Raw genomic sequence first — 25129 nt, forward strand, 5'->3', positions numbered from 1 at the left:
CTAACATATCAACATTATTTTGGCCGGGCATATTAAAGACACAATTTCATTAATCAAGCTCAATGGTCACTATCCTTGTTCATAATGAACATAATAATTATAGTAAGAAGCATAAAGATGACTATTTTTTTGAACAATTACTTTGTGCCAAGCATTTGAGTTTTCACATACATTATCTCCACTTCATCAAATTCCTGGGTGGTATGTGTTATTATCCTATTTTACAGATGAAGTATATAAGGCTTAGAAGGTTTAAATAATTTCCCCAAGGGCTTGCAGTAGGAAGTGGCTTTGTTGGCCTTTTGGACTCCAGAACCCAAGCTTCTACAATATTTTCTGTACCTTTGCCATTTGTGGTTATAGCTAACAAAAATATTTCCGATTTTCTAAATGTTATTACACTATGTATTAACTACATGTGAAAATAGTTCTGCTAAAGTTCATTGAACAAAAAAGAAAAGTATCCATAACTTCCTCTTAGACTTGTAATATAAGATGCTGAGAGGATGAACTTATTTTTGTTAATTATAAGAGAAAACTGTTCTAGCATTTCACATCTATTCATGCTATCTGAAGCTATCTACCTCAACCACTTTTCTCCTATGCTTTAACATCTAACTTAAAGATATTTTGAAAGCAAAAGACCTCCATCTTGCATAACCTTTCCAGCAATGAAAATTTCAAATTACTCTAAATGAACAACAAAGAAAAATTGGTGTGATGGCAATAATGTTACTGCGAGGTCAAAAATAATTGTATCAAATAATACCGTAAATTGCTGATTTTGAAATACAGTTTTGATCTTTAAAGGGGTTAAAAGATATTCATTGAAAGACATACTTTGAGAGAAAGGTCAAATGGGTTCCCAGACTCAAAATATCCATGGCCATTTTCAACACTGCCATTCCATTAGAAAATTAACAATTCAGAACATTGAGGGGTAGAACTTTATTGTGCCTTTCCTTTTTACTCCTTCACTGGACTTATTAGTACGTATATGAATTATCTATATCCTTTTATTCATATTTATTAGAAACATTCAACTTTCTTTATGTGTAAGTAAACATTAGATTTTAGAAAAGTTAGAAAAATTGTATTCGTTTTATACTTACAAATAACAACTACATTCAACTACTATAGAATGCTTATTCTTTGGGTGGCAAGATTTACAAGCCCTTTTATTTGATTATATTTCTGTAGTAGTTTTCAAATTTTCTCTTAGAACCCAAATTAAGAATAATAAATCAAGGGGTTAGGAAAAACAAATTACAAATGGGCATTAGAGTTTTAGCTTTATCTTTTTTAACTTTCTGTATCTACAGAAAAATATGATAATTGATTTTTAGAATGATAACTTTGAGACTTTTCAAAATTCTAAGTGGAACATTAGAACAGAAGGGGCTCTTGGGTGGCTCAGTTAGTTGGGGGTCTGACTTTGGCTCAGGTCATGATCTCACAGTTCATGAGTTCAAGCCCTGCATTGGGCTCTGTGCTGACAGCTCAGAGCCTGGAGCCTGCTTCGGATTCTGTGTCTCCCTTTCTCTCTGCTTGTGTTCTATCCCTCTCTCTCTCAAAAATGAATAAACATTAAAAAAAAAAACACATTAGAAAAGAATAGTTATCATGTAAGATCAAGTATAATCCTTTGAATGCCACTGGTACTAATGTTCAATATTTTCAAGTTATATTTCCTCATTTCTTATTCAAATACTATCCAATTGCCAATACATATATACATAGTTTCTATTGAACTAACATATGCCAATATTTCCCCAAATATGAATAAATTAAGATTCCATTAACTTTGTGAATCAATCACAGTGTACATCTTTTAGAAGTATTTCTTCTTGTTATTTAAGACATTTTTATTATAAAAAGTATGGAGACCATAGATGAGAGGAAAGAAGAAATAAATTTCTCATAATCAGCATTACAATTTCAAGATAAAATGAGTATCTCAAACAAGTTGATTTATGTATTTACATTCCATAGTGTGTCATAAAACAGGCTTGTTATTAAGAGCATCGGCTACTCTGAACCCTCCCCAAAAAACTTATTTTAGTTATGTTCCATATTTCATATACAAAATCCCCTTTAAATTATATATTTTTGTGCTTTGAAATTCACTCTAGCACTTGTTTATGTTTTATAACTTAATATTTTACTGCATCATTTGTTCAGAAACATCACAGATTTTGCCTCCATTCTGTGGTCAGTCTTTCACTGGAGTGTTATAAAAAAGAGAAATTATGAACTTTTTTCCAAGTCACTCATTTATTTTAAAATGGTAAATAATAGGGGCGCCTGGGTGGTGCAGTCAGTTAAGCGTCCAACTTCAGCCAGGTCACGATCTCGCGGTCCGTGAGTTCGAGCCCCGCGTCGGGCTCTGGGCTGATGGCTCAGAGCCTGGAGCCTGTTTCCGATTCTGTGTCTCCCTCTCTCTCTGCCCCCCCCCCCCCGTTCATGCTCTGTCTCTCTCTGTCCCAAAAGTAAATAAATGTTGAAAAAAAAATTAAAAAAAAATAAAGTAAAATGGTAAGTAATTATTACCTTTAGTCCAATAGAATCAATGACTTAGTAATGAATTAAAAAAAAAAATCTAAGCTTAAATTCAAGCAGGCATGGAGACTCAGATTCCAGAAGGAGAAAGAAATTATAAATCTTTCAGTCAAAATGCAGCGTATTCTAGAGTGTTATTTATAATTGTTTACTTCTATTTGATCAATTTTATATATTACAAAGTTATAACAGAAGACAGAGCATTTAATTTTAGATACCGAATGCACAAGTGTATTCTTTAAAAAGTTTTTCCATTGGGACATCTGGGATGCTCAGTCGCTTAAGCGGCTGACTTCAGCCCAGGTCATGATCTCACTGCTCATGAGTTTGAGCTCCGTGTTCGGCTCTATGCTGACAGCTCGGAGCCTGGAGCCTGGTTTGGATTGTGTCTCCCTCTCTCTCTCTCTCTCTCTCTCTCTCTCTCTGCCCCTCTCTTGCTCACGCTCTGTATCTTTCTCTCAAAAATAAATAAACATTAAAAAGAAAGAAAGAAAGAAAGAACATTTGAAGATCTGAGGGGACCCAGTTGGAGGACCAACAGTTTCTGCTACAACTTGACACAGAATTGATTGGCAAGTGTTAAATTCTCAATATGTATGAGCTTTTATTGTTACACTCCTCACATTATCTCAACCTCTCATTCATTTGTTACTGTTACTTTACCGTTTGCACATTTTGGATACGAATATTTTGCCATTTATGTGTTTTGTGGGTTGTCTACCATTCTGTGGCTTGTCATTTTACTAGGTAACCACAATACCATGATCACAGCTGGAGAAAATTAACAATATATTTATATTCTCATCTAATATGCACAGCATAGTCAAATCTCTTGAGTTGTCAAATAAATGCTATTTGTACTTTTGTTTTTTAGTGCTCCACAATCCAATGAGTTCAGACACTGCATTTAGCTGTATTAGAAGATTTTTTTTTTTCCTTGAAAGGGACTCTTCCTTTTTTGAATCTACCTTCTATTTTCCACTCAAAAGAGTTCTTGTGTAGCATTCACTACCTGTGGATTAACTCAAGTTAATTGGAATAACTCAAGTCGGGAATTTTTAGATTGGAGAATGCAATTGTGGTAATTTCTACTAATTTTGATATTTTCATTTGTGGAAGCCCTTCTGCTGTCATTAAACACATGCACTGATTTCTGTGGACACCAAAAATAGTGACTCAGCACATAAAATTAACTCAATCTACCAGATGGATACAGAAGTACAAAGTCAATTGAAGGTAATATTGTAAAGTAAAAGGACTTTCAATAATTGATATTAGTATAACTTTAGAGTGTACAGTGTTCCTTCATATGTTATCTCATTTGAATCCCTTTTAGAGGATTTTAGAAATCCCTGTGATGTTCAAGAGAGTTAAAAGAATTATGTAAGGTCTTACAGTTAATTGGTGCAATGTCCTTGGCTTATAATGTACATATAATAATAATATCTGTTAACAACATATAATATAATCTGTTGAATATCTTAATAAAAGTGGGAAAATACAATAAATTTTCTCACTTCAAATCCTTACTTTACTATGACATTTGGTTTCATTTTTGGCAAATAACTTCTCACTAGAATTATTGACTTATTTATTCATTCATTCATTCATTCACTACTTAAAAATTTTTTTTTAATCTTTTTATTTATTTTTGAGAGGGAGAGAGACAAAGAAGCCAGGGAGAGGCAGAGAGAGAGAGGGAGACACAGAATCTGAAGCAGGCTCCAGGCTCTGAGCTGTCAGCACAGAGCCTGACATGGGGCTCAAACCCACAAACTGCAAGATCATGACCTGAGTTGAAGTCGGAAGCCCAACCAACTGAACCACCCAGGTGCCCCTCATTCACTACTTTATTTTCAAGACCCAGTCTTTGGTATATACTAGTAAGACCTTTTAATCCCTTTGGAAGAAGAGTCCCTTTTTTTTTTTTTTTTTTTTTTTGAGTCTCTAACTTCTTATGCCACATGTAATCCTACTCATGTTATCTGAAGAGTATGGCTCATTTGAAATTTCAGATCAGAGGCTGCAAGGTCTGTGTAGGGCACATCTACTGGAAACTGGCCACTCTTTCTAAAATGACTTATCATTTTATCTCAGCAGCTATATTTGCAATACCCAATCTCCTCCCTATCTTATTAGCTGACTAGCCTAGAGACAAACCTGTGACCAAAGCTGGACCAATCAGACACTCTTCCCCAAGACACTTGAATATTTGAAATGAGAGATACAGAGACCAGAACAGGTTGGTAGGTGAGTGGTGTAGAGAGTAGATTTAAGAGGACTGTAAAGTTGACCTAATTTCTGATGTGGTCATTCTTTCTTGGTTCTGTGAGAAACCCCAATATCCAAATATCTCTTTGGGTCAAATAGCTATAATTAGATTCTGTTAATTGAAACTCAAAGAACCTTAAACAATAGAATATTGTAGAAAGTGCATTGGGTGAACAGAATATCTGGGTTTGAGTGTAGAGTAACACTCAGCATCTGAAAGACCTTAAGATCTGGGAAAGGCCAACTAAAATGGCAACCAGGGATACTCTCCCTTGTCTTTCAAGACACCAAGTTTTCACTGATATCTCAAAGTCAGGGAAAGTTCTACTCTGACACAGAAGTCAGTCACTGGTTTGCTGAGGATCCCTGTACTCTGCCAGTACAGTGCCAGGTGTCATGGACTCTAAATGACCACTGGTTACTGTTGAGCTCATTGCAGCTACCAACATGGGCTGAGTGGGAAATGCCTTAACTACTGAACCTCACTTCCAGACATAACTGATTTCTCTTAGCCTCAAGTTCTCACTCCTCAAATCTAAATCCATTAAGCTTCATATCCCTGTTTACCTCTGGTTGACAAGGTAATATAAAAAGACGACTCATTTTTCGGAACTTACACATTGCATTCTTACAATAAAAATGTATGTGCTTTCACTACATTATCCCCAATACAGCTGCTCTGAAGAGCTGTTAGACCAGGATGTTTCTTTTTCTTTTAAAAATTTTTAAAATATTCATTTATTTATTTTTGAGGGAAAGACAGAGTATGAGTGGGAGAGGGGCAGAGAAAGAGAGGGACACAGAATTGGAAGCAGGCTCCAGGCTCTGAGCTGTCAGCACAGAGCCCAATGCAGGGCTTGAACTCATGAACTGTGAGATCATGACCTGAGCCCAAGTTGGACGCTCAACCGACTGAGCCACCCAGGTGCCCCAGAATGGTTCTTTTTCATTGACAGCTTTCTTGGTGCCTGGAACTGATAATAAGTTGTACCTTCACACACAGAATGTGTATTTCCTTCTCCCTCTTTATAAGTCGGTGTTTTCTGATTCTTCTGATGAATAGTGGTCTTGCCTAGTTTCTGTGCTCATTATCTCACAGGAGGAAAAGTTAGCTGATAAAAGACAATGAGCATATGAAGACTTTTGAAAAGGCTGAAGCCAAAGCATAAATTAGGTGAGGAGAGTCCACACCTATGGGAGGCAGTTCATGTCAGCAGGGTTCCTAGTGCAGAGCAAGACTGCATATGCATCCTGGAAAACAGCAAGATTTGTTTCCAGTACATGAGCTGACTCTGTATAAGTGGGTTGTATCTGTCCAAGTGAAAAATACTCATTTTCAGGGATACAGGAAATCATATTTAATCATGAAATTTTAAAAGGTATATAAACAAATGATCCAAAATCATCTAAAATTATGACTTAGAATGTTAGAGTCATCTAAATAAAGAATATTCAGTTCAGAAATTTCACCATACAGCTGAAGAAAGCATTTGTGAGTTTTTCAGTTAGAAGTAAATAAAGATCAGCTAACCTACAGGTATTTGCATACACAACTGAAGGCACAGAAAATGGTAATACAAAATTATTTATTAAGGTGTACAGGAAGTTATTTACACATTTCATGATTACCTCTGATACAAAATTTAAAAAATGCTATAAAATTAATTCACTGTAGAATTAACACATGTAAAATCAACGGCAATGTGTATTCAAGTCATTGAGGGCTTATTTGCTCTCCACTATTCCCTGTCTTATTTACTTTTGTATCTCTGATGTCTAGCACTATGCTTTGCATAGGTAGATATCAATCAATATCTGTTGCATAATAAATGAATAAATGCAATAATTCAGTTGAGGTATTTGCAAATCCTGATTAGTATGTGTACAAATAGAAGAAATAATTAGAAGGAAAATCAAAATAAATTTGCACCATAAAGGCTCATATTCATTTTTTCCTTCCTTATTTGAAGAACAAATAGTTTTATAAAATGTAGTATTTGAGATTTCCAAATAGAATATACTATTTGGGGTTCTAACCTGTCTAGATTACAAAGCTTAGTGATCAGTGTTTCATCGCAAGAGGGGACATGTAAATATATGAGTGTTCTGATAGACAAAAATATGTGTGCTACAGGAGCACATAGAAAAGGCACAAAGCTGACATCGTGCTGACAAGTGGAAGACAGGAAAGAGATTGTTCCAAGAAGAGTCTTGTCTATATACATATCCTACTTTGATCTACTATCTAAGTTTAAAGTAATCTGGTTTGGGGCGCCTGGGTGGCTCAGTTGGTTAAGTGGCCGACTTCGGCTCAAGTCATGATTTCTCGGTCCGTGAGTTCGAGCCCTGCGTTGGGCTCTGTGCTGACAGCTCAGAGCCTGGAACCTGTTTCAGATTCTGTGTCTCCCTCTCTCTGACCCTTCCCTGTTCATGCTCTGTCTCTCCCTGTCTCAAAAATAAATAAAACGTTTAAAAAAATTAAAAAAAAATAAAGTAATCTGGTTTATCTGAAGTCCTTGTTAAACTTGAGAGTCCCCAGTGAGTGACTTGCAGAGTACCTTTTAAGGGACTCACTGGCATAAACTCCAAGGGTTAACTTCATGTCAAGAATCTATCAATATCAACTTTGTCCACTCATTAGATACTCTCATTTAGGTAATGCCAAAGAAATGTGAATATGTGAATATGATTATATTGCTGTGAAATGGACTTATATAAGCTCATGCCTTAAAATATGAAATGAATGTATCTGCTTTTTCAAAAAGCAAAGAGTAAATATTTCTTAAGTTAAAATGTTCATGACCTTATGGAATTTGTGTTGCACATAAATTAAACAAATACTACTTAATATATTGCTTTGAGGCAAATTCCAACAAAAACATGATTCTTAAGATAAATGATAATCTCCGCACATGAAAGAGTATAAGTTAAATCCAATCAATATACTTAAACAGTAGGTGCTCTGTCATTTTCTATTTTGTTATATAGGCTGTTATTACAACAAACAGAATTATGTTCTGATATGCCATATTGTTTTTTTCTTAATTTTAATGATTGAACACTCAGCAGTAAATGTCTTCTGTTGGTGAGACTTCGAACATGACAGATAAGCTTACCTTGTCAGTGATAAGGAAAAGATCAGTTGTTTATACATGTAGAATTATATCAAAGATCAAGTATTGAGCTATGGAGCATACCATGTGAGATAGCAAATTAAAACACAAGGAAAAGAATAATCAAAAAGGGAAGAGGAGAAGCAGGAGAGAGTAGTGTCATTTCAATTTGTAAGAGTTTCAAGTTGTAATAGGTGATTTGGAATCAAAAAGGATCATTTAACTTGTCAAGAATAGAGGAAAAGGCATAATACTTAAGAGAGTGATGTCATTTTGTATATGCAGGAGGAGTAGGGATAGTAGTTAGATTTTAAGGAGTTAAAAGAAAATTTATATAGAAAGTTATTGTAGCCCACATAGGATAGATTCCTTGGCAAGGAGCGTGGTCCAGATTATAGTTGCGGTTTAATATCCATCCCCCTTTTAATTCTGGCTAAATGACTATATTTCCAAGCCACATTTGCAGGTCAGTGAGTTTATGTGACCCAGTTCTGGCCAATGAGATGTAAAAGGAAGGGTTACAAAGAATTTTCAGGAAGAATCACGAAGGCTGCTTAAAGAAAGTTGGATAGGGCACTCTTCTGTCATTTTCCTCTTTCTCCTACAGCAGGCCTAGAGGTCAGTGCAATAGTTGGAGTTGTGGTAGCTATCTTTGAGGGGTAACCTTGAAGATAAAACCATGAACTGAGGAAGGTGGAACAGAAAAATAGGAACTTGGATTTATGGAGACACTGTGGATCTACCATAGGAGCCCTAGATTTTGATCCTGGCTTCTTTTACATAAAACACAAATAAACTATTATGTTTAAGAAAATATTTTTTTTAATTTTTGTTTTATACCTTAACTTAATCTTTCTCACAGAGACTGATGCTGTACCTTCGGGGCTCTTGAATTTCTACGAAGTATTTACCGGTCACGGGCTTCTAAAGTGAAAGAGAAAGGAAAACTATACTTTGATGATTTGAATCTTTTAAACACATAGCACTGACTTGTTCTACTTTTAAATCAAGGAGATAAGGCATATTGTGAACACTAATCTATGTTTATTTCACTGTTAATGAATGCATGTGTGGTCTTGAAGAAAGACCGTATATGGAGACAGACAGAGAAGTGATACTCCGAAGCATATGAGCTAGGTTATACTGTGGCAACGAACTCAACGGACACGGTGGCAACATTTCAGTGAGTTGAAATTTCTTGCTTGCTGTACATGTTCAACATGGGTTGGTTCGGGGCTCTTTTCCATGTGGTCACACCACATCATATGATATCTGCTTCGCACAGAAGGGGAAGAATGCGCTAGATAGTAGAGCACCAGTATTTACTGCTGGTGACACATACCTTGCCTCACATTTCATTTGTCAGAACTGCTTATAAGCCTATGACTGACTTTAAGAGGTAGGAAAATGTAGTCTCCCTCATACCCAGAATCAGAAGAAAAGAGGATATTGGGAAACATTAGCAATATCTACTACCCTACTAAAATGTGAGACTCTATGTGGAAGCATTTAATGCACAATGATGATGTTTTTATCTTTTGATTACAACATTTCACTATTATTACAGCAGTGCCTCCTTATCTCAGTTTTGTTTTTCACAGTTTCGGTTACCCATGACTGACTACAGTCCTGAAGCAGATGATCCTCCTTCTGATGTATCACCAGAAGATCAATAGTGGTCTAACGCTACCTTAACCTCACAATGCCTTCGTCATTCACCTCACTTCACCTCACCATGTAGGCATTTTATCATCTTGCATCAGCACAGGAAGAAGGGTGAGTACAGTACAATAAGATATTTTGAGCGAGAGAAACCACATTCATATAACTTTTATTACAGTATATTGTTATAATTTTTCTATTTTATTATTAGTTATTGCTGTTAATTTCTTACTGTGCCTAATTTACAAGTTAAACTCTATCATAGGTGTGTATGCATAGGAAAAAGATTGCATATTTGATATGATTCATGTTTTCTGGCATCTACTGTGGTTCTTGAAATGTATCCCACACAGATATGAGGGATTGCTGTAAATTAATTTTTTTAAGAAAGGTTTTCCTCCAGAAAGAAAAAAGATAAAATATTTCCAAATAAGAATGCCTACAAAGTTAATCTCTCTTTAGCAGGTGTGAGGAAATTTGAGAAATAACAATTCTCTTTGCTTGAGAAGATGAGCATTAAATCCTAAAGATTCACAAGCACCTACATGTTTTGTTTTTCCATTCGTTTAGCAGATAGAGATTGGTCATCTCTTAAGTACAGTTTAGATAAGACCTACTGAAACCAGAGCATAGGGGAAAGGATATGAGAAGGGAAATGGACATAACTCTAAATATTTCTAGAATTCTCCATCAAAACATAATTTTATTCAGAAAACAACAACTACATTATAGCCTCCAAATGCATTTAAGTTATCAGATAGTTCTTGGAAACTAATTATATTACCATGATTAGAATACTGCAGTGACATATATCCCAGATGGGGGATTTTTAAAATAATATCTAAGTAAACAAATAAGATTTCTTTTTCGATAAGATTTTGAGAAGGCTTTCCTTACCAGCTGATGCTAGCTAGCTACATAAACATTTCAAACATTTCCTAGCAATAACATAACAATGTGGCTATTTTTCACAAAATACAAGATTCACTGGCATTTTATTTATTTTATTTAAGTTTATTTATTTATTTTGAGAAAGAGAGAGAAAGAATGGGAGCAGAGGAGGGGCAGAGAGAGAGGGGGAGAGAGAGAGAATCCCAAGCAGGCTCTGCACTGTCAGCACGCCCAACACAGGGCTTGAAATGGGGTTCCATCAGGGTTCCACATGGAGCTAGAACTTACGAACCAGGAGACCATGACCTGAGCTGAAATCAAGAGCAGGATGCTTAACTGACTGAGCTCCCTGATGCCCCCAAGATCCACTGAGTTTTAATTCAAGAGTCATCAATCTCATTTTGTTTCCTTAAAATGGTATTTACTGAGCTGCTCTAAAGTATCACTGTACCAGAATCTCTTATGACAGACTCATTGCAATATAAGGCAACTTTTTAAATAATAAATTGGGAAAAACCTATCATGGGAAATATATTATTAAAGAAATTGCCAATTATGCTCTAAATGTTTTACAAATATTTGAAAAAGTATTTTTCCCAGTTCTTTTTATTTCTTTAGGATAGATGACTTGAAATAGAAATATTAATTCAAAGTGTACAAGCACAAATTTAAAAGAACAAATTCAATACATGAAATTGCTTTCAGAAACTTATACTAATTTATACTCCAACATATAGTCAATTGATACCTCTTTATTTTGGTTTAAAAATCATACCAAAGTTATTCTATTTCTTTGCTATTTCTTCTACCAATTTTAGGCTAAAACACCCCTTCCTATTGAGAAACCACATTATTATGTACCTATATTTAATGCTAGTATAATGGTTTGTTTTATTCTCTTGCTTACAATCTAGTTATTTAATATTTACTTTACTTATTCCTTCTTTCCTGCATACACTTTAACCCAGAATAGTGTATTCTCATGGTGGATGTGAAATAAATGTTTGTAGAATAAATGATCACTATGGTTATTTTTACCTTTAAAGCATCTGCTGAATTTTCTGTGGCTTAACAAGATCTTGCAAATCAATTTTGTTTTTGACAACTCATTATTTTTTTATTATGAAAACATAGCTACTTAAATTTCATGTTCAAATCATTTGATTAAAAGTGTCATTAACTCTTCATTCCTACTAATTAAGACTATAACAGTTCAGTTCAGCAAACAACATTATCAGTAGGCTGTCAACAGAAAAGTTTTGAAAAAAAACTTAATGCGAGAAAACCATTTTGGCACAGCAGTCCTGTTCAATTGCTATTATTTCTAGTTACCTATGTGATTGCTTTTTTACAAAATGTATACTTTGATATCAATACAGCTAGAGAAGGATAGGTAAGCTTCATGAGACCCTATAAGTAAATTTTTATAGCACTTATTTCTTTGTGACAGGTACACAAAATTTTTGCCACAACCAATGATCTCAACCTATATACCTGTGAGAGAAAAGAAAATAGGCATCTTTTAAAAATCAAGAGACAGTGCAGAAAAAAAGAGAGAAAAGTCAGGTTTTGAGTAGGGAATACTAGATAAGTCTAGGCCAGCAACTAATTTAAGTGGCACCAATTTCTTTTTCTTTGTGTTTTGGACAAATATTTTTATTAAAGAATATGGAAAAGTGAACAGATCATCAGCTTTATGAGTTTTATAAAGTGAAAATATCAAAAACCACCTCTCAAATCAGGCTGTTAGAAGAACCCTATAAGAACCTAAGAAGGTTCTTAGGTGTCTCCTCCCAGACATTATTGTTCCCACCTTTATAAAATGTAACCACTATTCTCAATTCCATCACCATAATAACTTGTTGGTATTTGCATTTTATATAAATGGAAACATGTGATATGTATGTATTCTATTGCGCTTGTATTTTTTTGCTCAATATTGTAATTGTGATATTCATATGGTTGCATGCAATGGTTGTTAATTTTTTTTTACTGCTATTTATTATTTTATTGTATGACTACACCACGATTTATCCATTCTACTGTTGATGGACATTTGGTTGTTTTCAGTTTTTGATCTATTACAAATAAAGGTGTTGGGACCCTCTTCTATTTGTCCTTTGGAGAATATATAGATGTATGTATTGGATACACCTGTTGAGTAAATCGCTAGGAATGAAATTTGCTTAGTAAAAAAGTATGGTATAAGTTGTATGAGCTTTAATTTTCATTAACATCAAACTAGGTCCTTTGTAAATTAACAGGTATCCATTTTATTAAAAATAAAACAAAAACTAATGAACTGGCTACCAAGAATATATAAATGTGAAACATTTTAAAAAGCTGTATTAATGAAAGAATTCTGCTTGTATTTATTGTGGTCAAAGGTAAGTGCACCTAAAATATATCATGGTGTATTAACAATGCTGATGACATAAAAATACTTAGGGCATTTTCTCCTTTGTGTCTGAGACTGAGAAAATAAGCTGCTTTGGTTTTCTTAATATATTATTTGGCTTGGCTTGCATTGTCAAAAGGCAATGCTTACTTGTGTTATTTATATTAATTTTGATAAATGAAAAATTCATAAGGCTAAAAGTGGACCATAGAAGACAAAAATTAGCTCTGTCACAGAAAATTTAATGCCAGTGTTTACTTCCTGAAGATATTAGGTATATTTCATGTTTTGTTTCTCACAGCAAAATCTGGTTACAATTTCAGAACAAAAAGGGAAATAGTTCCTTTGTAAAGAGACTGATATTTCTTGGGGAGAGAAAACACACATAGTAAACCAATGTTTTGCCTCAGAAATAACTGCTAAACCAGTCCTTCAAATATCCATACATCTATTTTTAAAGTATAATTTGAATTTCTCTGAGTTATTAATAAACAACATGTTTATAAGAAGAATTTCAGCAGGCAAATAATTATAATTCAGAGGAATGAACAAAAATATAATATGTATGCAAATTAAAAACTATTAAAAATAGGTAAAATAAAATACAGTGTCCCCAAGAAAAAAAGAAGGTGGTCAACTACCATATCTCAGTGGTTATGTCAGCCAGCCTAGCACATGGTAGGTACCTAAATTTTTAAAAACTAGAATGTTAGAGAACTGAATCATATTGCAATAAGATATTACCTTAATCTTACTAGTAGTTAACCTCCTGAGACCTGCATTATGATTTAGCTTTATGACATATGCCAGTTTATTCTTACCCATTCTCTCTGGGGCTATAGGAAAAACATCAGCATGAGACGAAACCTAGAAAGGCTAAGTGACCTACCCAAGGCCTGAAGTGATTTAATATTTCTGGGCCTCATTTCTAGATCTTAAAATGAAAGAAGGGCTAGGACCAGAAAACTGAACATTATTCCTGGGCTCTACTATTCCACAATCTAACCACACAATTAACCTACCTGATAGAGATTTGTATTGATCTCCTTTTAAGAAGTCTTATTACACTGGATTGTAATTCAGGCTTTTCACTCATTATTTCATTTTTAGTCCATCTTGTTTCCTGCCAAGAATTTAAAACAGCTATTTTGTCTAAATTCTCCTTGAAACTGAGCATGTGGTAGGTAAGAACCACGTCTGACACATTTGGGTTTCCAGTGCTCGACGCCCTACCTGTTACATAGGAGGTATTAGTCAATAGCCCACAGTAGTATCAGTGTTGGTTACTCTCCTAAATTTTTATGTTTTTTTGTTTGTTTGTCTTTTACCTTAAGCATACGAAGCACCATTTCAAAATCCTATTTTACTAGATATTTTAGGGAAGATTTCAATACTGCCAGGTGCAGGGTAACAATGAGAGTATGATAAATGCAGTCTTCTGGTATGTTGAAGTCTTTGGATTAGGTATAGTTACTAATTCTAGAAATTCAAGTACCCCATTTAGGATATGAGGCATGGGTCGTATTCATAGATAATATAATAATAATAATAATAATAATAATAATGTGTGATATAAAATATACATAATGGAAATTATAAGTGGTTGGACACACAAGCATATTGTTTTTAATTCTAGCAAAATGTTCATCTAACACATATTTAATGATATATATAATCATTTATTCTCAAATGATAATTAGATACAAGTGTAAGCAATTCATATAAAGTACTATAATTAGAACATTTTTTTTTTCTTTAAAAAAGTTTTTTTCCGGGGCATAAAATTAGTATCAGTGTTGACTATATATTTATTTATTTATTTATTTATTTGAAGTGCAGTTGACATACAATATCATATTAATTTCAGGTGTACAACATAGTATACCTTCCATATTTATACATTACAAAGTAATCATGATAAATCTAGCTACCACCTGTCACCATACAAAGTTGTTACATATTATTAACTATATTCCTTATGTGGTACATTTAATCCAGTTATTTATTTTATAACTGGAAGTTTGTACCCTTGAATACTCTTCCCCTATTTCTTCTCCACCCATAACCCGCCCCTCTGGCGACCATCAGATTGTTCTCTGTGTCTATGAGTCTGTTTCTGTTTTGTTTGTTCATTTTTTTTTTTTTTTAGATTCCACGTATAAGTGAACTAGTATGCTATTTGTTATTTCTCTGACCTATTCCACTTAGCATAATACCCTCTAAGTCCATCAATGTTGTTGCAAATGGCAAGATTTCATTCTTTTTATGGCTGAGTAATATTCCCCCATATAAATATATATCACATATTCTTTATCTATTCACCTATTAATGGACAGTTAGGTTTTTTTTTTCATACATTGTCTATTGTAAATAATGCGACAATGAACATAGGCGTGCCTCTATCTTTTTGAATTAGTGTTTACATTTTTTTCAGATAAATATCCAGAAGTGGGATTACTGGATTGCATAGTAGTTCTCTTTTTAATTTTTTGAGGAATCTCCATACTGTTTCCCATCTTTTCTCTACCATTGTTAATTTCTACCAACAGCACATGAGGGTTCCCTTTTCTCTACATACTTGCCAACACTTGTTATTTCTTACTTTTTTGATAATAGCCATTTTGACAGGTGTGAGGTGGTATTTCACTATACTTTTGATTTGCATTTCTCTGGTGATTAGTGATTTGAACACTTTTCATTGTCTGTTGGCCATCTGCGTATCTTTTTTGGAGAAATGTCTATTCAGATCCTCTGCCCAATTTATTTGGATTGCTTCTTTTTTGTAAATTTTGAGTTTCTGGATTCTTTATATATCTTGGATATTAGTCTCTTATCAGTTACAGCATTCACAAATATCTTTTCCCATTCAGTAGATCACCTTTTGGTCTTACTGATGGTTTCCCTCACTGTGCAAAAGTTTTTTAGTTTAATGCAGTTCCATTTGTTTATTTTTATTTTTGTCGTCCTTGCTTGAGGAGACAGATCCAAAAAATATTCCTTAGACCAATGTCTAAGAGTTTACTGCCTGTTTTCTTTTAGTAGTTTTATGCTTCTGGTCTTACATTTAAGTCTTTAACCTATTTTGAATGTATTTTTGTATATGGTGTAAGAAAGTGGTCCAGTTTCGTTCCTTTGCATCTAGTTGTCCAGCTTTTCCAACGCTATTTATTTATGTATTTATGTATTTATTTATTTAAAAGAGATTGTCTTGAGGCCCCTGGGTGTCTCAGTCAGTTAAGTGTCTGACTGGGCTCAGGTCATGATCTTGTGGTTCGTGAATTTGAGCCCCATGTTGGGCTCTGTGCTGACAGCTTGGAGCCTGGAGACTGCTTTGGATTCCCTGTCTTCTCTCTCTCTACCCGTTCCCTGCTCACACTCTGTCTCCCTCTCTCTCAAAAATAAGTAAACATTAAAAAAGAAATTTTAAAGTGATTGTCTTTTTGCCATTGTATGTCCTTGCCCCTTTTGTTGTAGATTAATTGACCGTATAAGTGTGGGTTTATTTCTGAGCTCTCTATTCTGTTTTATTGATCTATGTGCCTGTTTTTGTGTCAGCACCACATTATTTTAATAACTATAGCTTGGTAATACAGTTTGAAATTAGGGAGCATGATATCTCTTTATCTGATATTATTAAATGTTTGGTCATCATGGAAACTTCTATATGCTGCCTCTTGTTCAGAGAAAACCTTGGGTCTTACTTCAGAATACATGGGGTTTCTTTGTCTCAGGAAATTCCATTCTGTCTTACTTATACTTATTAAAATAGACATCTCATCATACATTCATCCATTTTTAATCCATCTATGAATTCATCCAACCACGTACCCACCATCCATCCATTGATCAATCTATGCACTCACTCAATTTATCAACTCATTATTGAGAACATAATTTAATCCAGGCTTACAATGTTGGAGAGACATACATTTAACCCAATTATAATATACTGAAGTAAGTATAATAAACAAGTTGCATAAATATGCATCACAAAGTTGGTTGAGAATAGCAAAAATTACCGGCAAGAGGTACCTAAGAATTTCGGGATGATGTGAGAAGACAGAATGGAAGAAATGACTTGTGTAGAGGTATGAAAGAATGTGAAGAATGGATAAAGCAAATTTGCTGCTTCTATGAGAGTATGTATGTGTGTGTTCAGGGAGGCAGGAAAAAGGGGGTAATAAGAAATGAGGCTGGAAAATTGATGCCATCAGATCTCAAAGGGTTCTATATGCTGTATTGGGTATTACTGAGTTAAGATAAAGTCTTTATAGGACAGATGTGAATTCATAAGCTCAAAAAGCGAATATTATCATGGGATCGTGATATCCATTAAGAAATTTAAAATGGCTTTTATTTTTTACTGTCAAATTAAACTGAATAAACTTTCCTGTCTGACAAGTTTGAAATGATATGTGGTCTGTAAATTGAAGAAGTTATTTAAAGTGAGAGAATTACAAAAAGTGATCCACACATAGTTTACATGCTAAGTTGAGGGATTAAATTAATAAAAATAAATAACTTGGGGAGCCTGGGTGGCTCAGTGGGTTGAGCATCTGATTTCGGCTCCGGTCATGATCTCACGGTTTGTGGGTTTGAGCTCCATGTTGGGCTCTGTGCCGACAGCTTACAGCCTGGAGCTTGCTTTGGATTCTGTGTCTCCCTCTCTCTGCCCCTCCCCTACTCACGCTCTGTTTCTCTCTCTCTCAAAAATAAATAAAAACAATTTAAAAAAAATAACCTGAATATTGGGCCAATAAGATTGATTAACAATGGTTACTTCTTTAGGGGTGGATTATAGGAAACTTTTGCATTTTATTTGTACATCCTTATAGTACTTGTAATTTTATATCAACAATATTATATTGATTTAATAAACATAAAAACGTGAAATAATTTCCTATTTAAGGAAAAGTTTGAAGAAAACTATTACTATAATGGGATATTCTAAAAGCTGAAAGTTCAGCTTAATTAAATTTCAGAGAATTTGTTAAATTTTCCTTATTTGATAAATGCTTTGTAGGCTTCACCAATTTTAGCAGCATTGTAATCTTCGTAAGGAGCCCTCTAACAGAGCTATGTACCTAGCAATTCTGATTAAATTTCACCTTAGAGAGCATTCAATATTATTCGTTACAGAAGTAAGAACTCAGAAAAATGTAAAGGCATGACGCAAGTCCTTTGCTTAATTGAAATAATGATAGCAAACATCCACCAATATTATGAACGAGTGCAGACAAACTATTATGAACTAGTTTAGACAAAACTCTTGTTAATTTCATGAACAAAATCAAAACTACTTTGAAGATTTCTTTTAGATGAACAAACTGTTTCTATGACAGGATACTCTAAAATAAATGTGTAACGGATATACAGTGGAGAACAGATAAAATTTTAAATGATTAAATTTTGATGCCAAGATCATTTACATAGTCCAAAAATTTAAGGTAGGTAGATCTACTTTTAAATTTAAATGATTTAGAGTTCTTTCAGCTAACTAATTTGAATAAAGATACAAGGAATGTTCTATCCTGGGAGACATGATATAATACTGTCTAGCACTGTGGCTGGAACACATTAGGCAATCAGACAAAAGGGTAGATGGACTGTAAATACCTTCCCTGAAGCTCCGTTAGGTTCCAGGTCCCTCTGCATTCTTTAGGAAGATGTCCAGGCTGCAGCTGTGACCATTAATTAGCATACGTATTGAACAGGTAAGGCCCCTTTTTGTTAATGGCTCTGGGATGAAAGAGAATGACAGGTAAACAGTCAGAGGTCTTAGATGAAGCAGCACTGGGAGAAAGCAGCATTCAGAGGCCAGTAGGCCATCTGTCATTCCCTAGCAATGTCATTGTCCCAAAGTGGATGAAATCAATGATTCACAACAGTTTCTCCTTCCCATTTTATTTTAAAAGTATTTATAATTTAGCAATATAGGTGACATTTTAAAGCACTCTTCTGGTAAATACTTCTTTTGGAAGGGCTTCAATTCATTACTACTATAAATCACTTTCTCATCACACCGGCTAGTGTTTCTTTCCCCCCATCTCTCCTTTTGGTACAGTGTTATTAACCCATATCTTACTTCTACTGCATTTCCCTGAACTGTTAGAAAAATGCATGAAAAACTTCATCAAAGTGTTAACTTCATTTTAAGGAACTTTTAAAAATGATGAATGCTCACTACATAAAAGGCTTTTGATCTACAACACTTTTACCTACTTAATCTGGAAAACAACAGGAAATTTAAAGATGATAGTTGAAAACTATGAGAACACAGGAACCACTTAGTTGAACTTAGTACCTTTTTTCCTATAAAGTGAACTTGCTATAAATTTGCTAAAGTCCAAAGATGTGTTTTGTATTGTGGGGAAATTAGTCCCAACAATCAAACCAATGTTTTTGAAGGAAAAGAGTAGGATACAACATCGGTGGAGTATATACTTCATATATATGTTTCACATATATTATCTCATTACAATTTCACAAGAATCTCTTTGGATTAATACTTTTAACTTCATGCTATCAACAGAGAAGTTAAATAGCTTGGTCAGAGTTACCCAATTACTAAAAGGCAAGCTCACATCTGTTTGTGCCCACTCTACGTTTGTGCATAATACGTGCTTGTGCCCTTTCACTATAGCTGCCTCTGAGTAGATAACATTTACAATAATTTTTGAGTTTTACAAACTACTTAATCCCTTTAATCCTTTATGGCTAATATCTAATTCAATATTTTATTTATTTGTTTATTTTTAATATTAGTATTTTTTTTTTTTGAGAGAAAGCACACATGTGTGTGAGAAAGTTGGGGAGGGGCTGAAGGAGGGAGAGAAAGAGAGATAGACAGAGAGGGAGAGAGAGAGAGAGAGAGAGAGAGAGAGAGAGAGAGAAAATCTTAAGCGTGCTGAGCATGGAGCCCAATGAGCGGCTCAAACATGACCATGAGATCATGACCTGAGCCAAAATCAAGAGTTGGATGCTCAACGGATTGAGCCACCCAGGTGCCTCTCTAATTCAATATTTTGGGTCATCAGCAGAAATAGTACTTACTATTCATACTAGTCACTGGGTCTTAATCATAAGCCAGGCCCCATGCTACTGGTATTATACACACTATCCTATTCTCTCAAAAATTCTTAGAGGTGGTTAATAACAACCAACATTTGTGTAGCCCTTCTAATGTGCTTGTGATTTTTCTCAGCACCTTACACATGTTAACTCACTTACACATGTTAACTCACTTAATTTCATATGGTGGTTCTTATTTTTTCCACATTTTGCAATTGAGAAACATGAGGCAAAAGGAAATTGGTATCTTGGTCAAGGTAACCCAGCTGGTAGGAGCAGAGATGAGATTCACATCCAGATTATCTGGCTCCAGAGTCTTTGTTCTTTACTTTGTTGTTGTTGTTGTTTTATTTATTTTTTTAATTTATTTATTTTTTGTTGTTGTTGTTTTAAAGAGTAAACAATTTAGGAAAGTTAAGTCACTTGAGGAAGATGATTTAGGGATAAATGATCAAGTAAAGCCTGTGACATAATGTGTACACACAAGTGACTGATTTCAAGGAACTATATGCATCTTGCTTATGCAATATCATAATAAAATTAATGACACAACTTATATTCGTTGATGACTATGTTTCGTCTTCTTAGAGGAAGAGTGCAAAGCATAACTCTCTGAGATCAGTCAGGATGAGTCTTATGAAAAAATCATAGATTGCTGTCATGTATTGCAAAGCAGTGTTGTTCTAAAGGACAATTAGCATAGGTCTGGTTTTTATACAAACATACAAATTTGTACTAACAAGCTAAATATTCCCAGGCCATGCTTAAAAACTTCTTTGTGTGGTCAGGTGTTTTAGCAGTTACTTGCTGCTGTTGACATGGTGTTTAAACCTAGCAGTCCTTAATTTGGTATGTTAGAGTCAAGTGTCAAAAAGATGAGACAATTGGTAGTGTTTCTCAAACGAGAATCTGCAAAACTCTGGAGTCTAAAAATGTCTATGACGGCTTGTTTTTCTTTAAAAAGAGTTAATAATTGCTTAAATTTATGCATTGTGAATTGAAAACATTATGGTATCTGGAATCTTTTTTGGAGAATGATGCAGAATGTGAACAGACATGCATGTACTGATTTATGTGGTTATTGTAATGGCAGAACTGGTGCTAGAATATTCAGACCAAATGATGCTGAAATACCATTCACTGCTCATAGCTAAAGAATGACTCCTGAGACATTAAAAAAAATAAAAGTGAGAAAATAAGATGGCTTTTCAACTCATTTAGCATTTTGCATTTGTGTCTTTGTTTCATAATCTTTTCGAATAAGTCAGAGTTTAATGTTTTCACTACCACATCAGATAAGGATAAATCTGAAATTATATTTGAGGCTAGAGCCACCTACATAAGTAAATGGACACCAGAAAGATAAAATTTGGTTTTAATAAGAACTGGAGTTATAAAGACGGCTAGTTAATCATTGCTCAGAAGAATTTTGGTTGAGGAAATTATGTATGAAGTAAGCAGTTTATCTAGGCTGCATGGCATAATGGATATATAGTCAGATTGGATTCAGGAGAGTTGGGTTCACTGGCTGATTTGCCATATAAATCGAGAGTTGTACCCTATCTCTGATTTCCAATTTTCTCTTTAGTGAAATATGTTAAGTTGAAAAAGGTTTTTTCAGATGTCAAATACCTGTAATTTAATAACCTACAGTTCCATAATAAAGGCAATGGTCTTTCTCTCTCTCTCTTTCTCTCTCTTTTCGTATGTTAGTGACCCTCTTCTTTTTGGAGAGTTAATCAATTTCTCATAAAAAAGCTGACAAATATGGCAAGTGATGGTAGCGTACCATTCTTTATTTTTTAATTTATTATTAAGTAATTAATTTATTTAACAATTGTTTATTTATTTTGAGAGAGACAGAGACACTGCGAGTGGGCAGTGAAAGAGGGAGAATCTGGAGCAGGCTTCATGCTGTCAGTGCAGAGCCATGCTGGGCACCAACTCATGAAACCATGGGATCATGACCTGAGCTGAAATCAAGAGTTGGATGCTTAACCGACGGAGCCACCCAGGCACCCCAGCATACCACTCTTTATTAAACAATTGTAATATTAGCTACATCACAAAAATATTTACCACTCTGCCTGAGAGATCTAGATGCAAAATAACTGCTTTCATTGCAGGATAGATGAAAACAAAACAAACCTCCTCAAAAAAGGTGCACAACATTATTTTTCTTTGTTTAAAAAGGTTGAATTGGGGAGCACCTGGGTGGCTCAGTTGTTGAGTGACCGACTCTTGATTCCAGCTCAGGTCATGATCTCATAGTTGTGAGATTGAGCTCCGCATTAGGCTCTGCACTGAGCATGGAGCCTTGCTTAGGATTCTCTCCTTCCCTATCCCTCTGTCCTGCCCCAACTTGCACGCATGCGTGTGTGTGCTCTTTCTCCCTAAAAGAAAGAAAAAAGAAAAAAGAAAAAAGAAAAAAGAAAAAAAGAAAAAGAAAATAATAAAGTGTTTAAAAACCAAATAAAAAGGTTGCATTGGAATATGCAAGATTTTCTATATAATTAACACCACAGGTGAATCTAAGCTGAAAAACAATGGCTTGAAAAAATGTACAACTATTTTTGGAACACCTACTATGTACCAGCAACTGTACTGGGTAGCTTTGCAAATATTAACTCATATCAAGCCAGTGTTTTATCCCCTTGTTTAGGATGAGAAAACTAACAGAAAAGTGAAGTAAAAAAAAAAAAAAGCCAAAATTTAATCCCACGTCTCTACCTTTGTGGCAATCATAAAGCAAGCAAACATAGTGAATCTGGATATTAAAATGGAAAATTCTAGTGATATTGGAAATAGAAATGTTAACTAAAAGAGATCTAGGTATTTGAAACTTTTAGGGAAAGTGCTAATAACAGAATTAAACTAACTTTGACTCTTTTGCAGTATATTCTCTTTTATAGTTTTTCATGCTCTTTCTCAATATCTTTAAACTTTCATAACAACATCTCTCAATTATAAATCTTTGCCTTATTATCTAAGTTAAATAAAATTCTATCAGTGAGATGATTCATCCACAATCATCAGAATTGAAGTCACAAACCTATTGATGGGCTCGAATAAGAAATGAGGATGCTGATATTAGAAATGTTGCAACACTCATGTGATTTTAATGCAATTCTTCCCCTTTAGGTTTCTACAAGATATGGGGAAGAAGAGAAGATATCCCATGGGAGAGTGAACATAAGTGTTGAGTTGGCACTTCAACAGAAATATGAGCTTGACTTAAATTTTCTATGTTTCTCCCACCCCTGGCATTATACAGTAGTCAGAGGTTAATTGCAAATGATGGCGACTGTGAAGTTACTGAGTTGAAAAATTCCCTGAAATAATTATGTATTAATGAATGGAACAAAGAATTTAATGACAAATTGGAGAGCGGAATAGATAATTTTATGGGCACCCATCCATGAAAAAGAGCTAAATAGGTATCATATAATGAGATGTAGCAATGCATCAATAAAACGATCTTAAATGATAATGAGTCTGACAGATAAGAAGTAAAACATAAAGAGGATTCAGAAACCAACAAGATAGTAAGCAGATTATTTGCAGCATGCATCGGACTACCAAATCGCAATTCTATTCAGACAATTAAAAATCATGTACAGTGTCTGCAAGAAAAGGAGAGAACTTGTAAAGCTCCATTTTTAAAAGAAAGGTGCTGCTAAATCTTGGAAGATGCACCCAAATGCCCATAAACTGGTGTCTTTACTTACCAACACCTTTCATCTGGCCTGGATGACCTTCTCTCCCTGTAGCTGGCAAATGACTCCCCAGGTCATTTATGTCAGTGCAGATGTTTACATATTGTGTTTGAAAATATGTAAATGTTTACAATGTATAGAGAAAATATGGGAGTAAGGCATATAATACATTTATGCTAAGTTTAGGAATAGTTTTATAATCCTCATGTAACTTGGGTGTGTTTGTTCATTAAGTTTGTAAATGTTGAAGGTAATTTGACATTAAAGAATCTGTCATGTTGAATTTGTCATTTTAATTTGAATGTTTAAGAAAATGGATTGATATTGAACTTATGGGTTTTATTTATTTATTTATTTTTTAATTTTAAGTAGGCTCTACACCCAATGTGGAGCTTGAACTCATGATCCTGAGATTGAGTTACATGCTACTGACTAAGCCAACCAGGCACGCTTACACTTATGGTTTTTAATTTGAATTTTTAAAGATTACTTATTTGATGTTATAATTTTGGTTTTAAGATGAAATAATTAAGAGATATACTTTTTGGACTTATGATTTTAACTTGATAACTGCAAGAAAAGAGTAGTTGTTTGTATACAATATTTTATTGCTTAAATATTTAATACTTAAAAACTCTAGAAATTTAGACTTTTAAGGTTTGTAAGTAGTAGTTAAGTGTTTAAGAGATTGTTTATTAGATTTGTAAATCTCTCTTGTTAGGTGTGTGAAATGCTTGAGAGACTTGGATGTGTTAAAATTTGTAATTCTAATTTAAAATGTCTAAGGAAATTGAATTAATCAGGCTTATAAATGCTGCCAAATGTTTAGGGGAAATTAATCTGCCAAACTTATAAGTCAATTGGGCGCTGATCAAAGAACAAAGGGAGAACTGCATGTTTTTTATTTTAACAAAAATACTAGATTTATATGTACATTTATTAGATAGGATTTCTCTTTGAAGATTTAATAAGAATTTAAATTGCAATTTTATTAAATTGAATGCAAATTAAAATATGCACCACTGTCAGCATTCTTTTTATATATCTGCATAAAATTTTCTTCCTGTACATTAAGAAATGATTGATTTGAAATGGAGTGGGGAACACATTCAGCAGGAACTCACTTCAGTCCTAGCATGGGTATCAATATGCGAGTACTTTTTTGAAAAAAATGAAACTTCATTTTGCATAATTTGGAATAATGTAAAGTGCCTATCACCTCCCATCATATCATAGGGTGCATGATATGCTTATGACTTACTGGGGATATAAATCTTGATCACTTAGTTAAGGTATTGCCAGGTTTCTCCACTGTGAAGTTACTATTTTCCCCTTTCAATTAATTTTTTTATGTTTATTCACTTTTGAAAGACAGAGAGAGACCGAGCACAAGCAGGGGTGGGGCGGAAAGAGAGGCGGACACAGAATCTGAAGAACACTCCAGGCTC

At 34.2% G+C, this 25129-nt stretch overlaps 1 protein-coding gene across 1 annotated transcript in view; it reads right to left on the bottom strand.

Moving 5' to 3' along the window:
- The window catches only part of HTR1F (5-hydroxytryptamine receptor 1F), a 149433-nt gene that overhangs the window by 37029 nt on the left and 87275 nt on the right, over positions 1–25129 (bottom strand). Inside the window, exon 4 of the mRNA XM_047875491.1 lies at positions 18511–18633. The gene's annotated coding sequence lies outside the window, so the exon portion shown is untranslated. The remainder of the gene's footprint in view (positions 1–18510; positions 18634–25129) is intronic.

Source organism: Prionailurus viverrinus, chromosome C2, assembly GCF_022837055.1.
Source record: "Prionailurus viverrinus isolate Anna chromosome C2, UM_Priviv_1.0, whole genome shotgun sequence".
NCBI classification, from domain to species: Eukaryota; Metazoa; Chordata; class Mammalia; order Carnivora; family Felidae; genus Prionailurus; species Prionailurus viverrinus.